This window comes from Delphinapterus leucas, chromosome 6 (genome assembly GCF_059928025.1).
Source record: "Delphinapterus leucas isolate spDelLeu-1000000601 "Yukka" chromosome 6, BTC_Dleu_Yukka2, whole genome shotgun sequence".
In the NCBI taxonomy this organism is placed as follows: domain Eukaryota; kingdom Metazoa; phylum Chordata; class Mammalia; order Artiodactyla; family Monodontidae; genus Delphinapterus; species Delphinapterus leucas.
Genome location: NC_143134.1, coordinates 86,919,828 through 86,923,004, shown reverse-complemented (window position 1 = coordinate 86,923,004; position 3,177 = coordinate 86,919,828). Strand labels below are relative to the sequence as shown.

At 37.1% G+C, this 3,177-nt stretch overlaps 1 pseudogene; it reads right to left on the bottom strand.

The window, feature by feature from the left end:
* Positions 1-890: 890 nt before the first annotated feature.
* LOC111188095 (TM2 domain-containing protein 1 pseudogene) lies at positions 891-2,285 on the bottom strand (annotated as a pseudogene).
* Between the last annotated feature and the right edge of the window lie 892 nt (positions 2,286-3,177).

The window sequence follows — 3,177 nt, the reverse complement described above, 5'->3', positions numbered from 1 at the left end:
GATGGCTTCTGGGACCTTGACAGTGTGGTATCACATTAGCTACTATATAATGCCTTTTCCTCTTACATATAGTAGCCCTTACACTTGTGTCCAGAGAATTAATCTGATGGGTTCCTCACTGATCCAAGGACAGAAGAGGATTTTTGACTGGCACCCTTTTCTTCAGGTTCCAGTTCTAAGTTACAGATAGGATACCTCCATGATCAGTTAATCTAATGAAACAGTGGAAAACTTTGCTAACTCTACCAAAACTCACATACCACTAATTTACCCTCATCCTCAACAAGAAAAGATGATTCACAAACCATTATCCTATGAAAGCCTTTTTATAAAGCTTTGTTAAGATCAGATGGTGTCTTGGTAACAGTACAGAATCAGTTAAAATTGTGGGGCAAAGACTAAAAATAAGACTAAAAGGCTAAACTGAATAGGCGACTCTGTTGCCTGTCTTGGGGTATGCTGCCATTTCATCCCTCAAATAATGAAATTGTTCTTGAAAGCCACTCTTTTAATACATAACATGCTGACCTTTTTAACACTTCTAATAAAGCCTCCAGTTCTGGGGACCTTGTTTCCACTTGATAATGAGAGTGTTCTCTTCTTACCCTCAGAGCACACGTTCGGTCCACCACCTAGCCCAGTAGTTCTCAGACTTCCCTGCACTTTGGAATAATCTAGGGAGCTTTAAAAAATACTGATGTGTAGATCCCACCTCCAGATTTTTTTTTTGAATAAGTCATGCTTTTTATTTTTCAGAAGTGAAAAAGACAAGTGGCAACTTGCCTTTGGAAAAGACATTAATATCAGAGTAATAAGCTACCTATCTCATAGAGAAAGTAGCTGAACAAAGACTCTATTATCATATAAATCTCAAAGAAAGTTCTATTAAATACATCTCATATGTTTTTAACTAAAACAACAAAACAAAAACATCAGCAACAACAAAAAATTAAATAGAATCCATAAAGTGGTATGTGAAGAAGGAAAAAGGAAAGTCTGGAAATCTACATACTGAGAGCTCTCTATTAAAATCAAGGAGGCCCAAATCTGTTTCTTTTAAACAATATTCATGGATATAACCGCGTTTTTCTAAATTTCTCATTGATAATACTCATAAGTCTGGTTCCATAATAATCTATAATGTAACTACTTCTATCTGAAGGTCCAAAAATCTGAATTGAAATAAGAATGAAATCAATTAGGCTCCCAATTCCACAAAATCCTACAGTGCAAAACTTTAACAAACCCAAGGCAGGGTATCCAAGGTAAAATCTATCTGCTCCCAACCATCCAACAAAAAAGAGACAGTGCAACCGCCACCTTGTATGAATAGCCATTTACGTTTTGGCAAGATATGGGCTTGAGAAAGCCAATTTTGTTTCCAGTAAAATGTGTTTCATTGCCACCAAAATCCTTACAAGTCATGTTAGGTGCTGGAAAACATGGAACATGAGCTGTGTAGTTTGTACAGTTCACTGGTTCTTGTGTAGCATCATTTATTTTTGGATCCTTACAAATATATTGTCCTACTTTGAGGTTCTCGCACGTAAGCGTCTCCTCGCCGCTGCTGTGGCAGCTCCCCAAGGTCCCATGGTTACTGATGCAAATCACAGAACACCCAGGAGCCCAGCGGCAGCAGTCTCAGAAGCAACCGGCCCAGAGGGCCAAGCAGCCGCCATGCCGGGCACGGCGTATCCCCTATAACTCACCTCCAGATATTCTGATTTGATTGGTCTGCTATGGAGACTGGGCACTGGGATTCCTAGAAGTTCCATAGGGAATTCTAACTTACAGCCAAGGTCGAAAACCATTCCTAAAGCTGAATGCCTCTTTACCATTCGTGTTCATACAAACCATTTGAAGATTTTGTTAAAATACAGATTTTGATTCAGTGAGGTTGGGGTAGAGCCTGATACTCTGCATTTCCAACAAGCTTCTAGGTGATGCTGATACTCCTGATCTACAGACGACACTTGAATAGCAGGGATCTGGATTATTCTCACTCCCACAAAAAAATGTCTATGTTGTTGCCAGCATCTGGGATTCATGGTGATGACTAAATGGAATGTTTATGGTCATAGTCAAACATTCTTTTCAAATTATACCCCAACTGAATCTGAGCGCCCCATAGTTATGGGCATGATTAAAGGACAGGAAGTGGGGGGGAGAGTACCTTAACAATAAAGATTTGTAGATTTGCACTTATATTCATGTTCCCCTCATCAGAAATGGTTTGCTTTCATAATGAGTTATTTCTTTTTTTAATTCAGTTAGAAACACAGATTCTTTCCCCACACATATGCAGGACACTATGACACATTTATCATGATTTTATTTGACTCGCAAGTCAAATAAAATTTTAACAATACTGTTAAAATTTTCAGTATTGTTCAAAATTTAACAATACTGTTAATGTTTTCAGTATTATGTGACCGTTTTATTGTATTACAAAGCAGAAAATTAACCTGATAGTGTATCGGTATGGATTTTTGGGATAATCCCATCTGAGAGGCAGGTTCTTTCAAATAAGTACTATCTGGAAATAAGATATTCTTCCTTTGATCACCATATTTCTCTAAAATATTTGAAGTCTATGTGCCTTAAATATAAAGCTGGCAATGCAACTAAACTTTCAAAAAATGCCCATTGATAAATTTCGGCATGGCCATGGCCCTGTTGAAATTTCAGAATTAAGTGAATTTCAAAGAGATGAGATTTTAATAGATATAAGTTTTGTAAATTTTTTTTTTTTTTTTTTGCATAAGGAGGATGAGGAAATGTGCTCATCTGGTCACCACTTCACAGAAGAATAAAAAGAAATGTCTTCCACCTTTTCATACAACCCCTATATTAGCATTACCCTTTCTCTAGAGCCCCATGGGCCAAATCGGGTTCACTGCCTGCTTTTGTACCACCCACAAGCTAAAAGTGGCTTTTGCATTTTTAAATGGTGGGAAAAAAATCAAAAGAAAAATAATATTTCATGATGTGAAAGTTATATAAAATTTAAATTTCAGTGTCCATAAATGAAGTTTTATTGGGACATAGCTATGCTTATTTGTTTATGTGTTGTCCAAGGCTGTTTTGTACTACAATAGCAGAGCTGAATATTTGGGACAGAGACCATGTGACCCACTAAGTCTAAAGCATTTTTTTATCTGGCTCTTTATAGAAAAA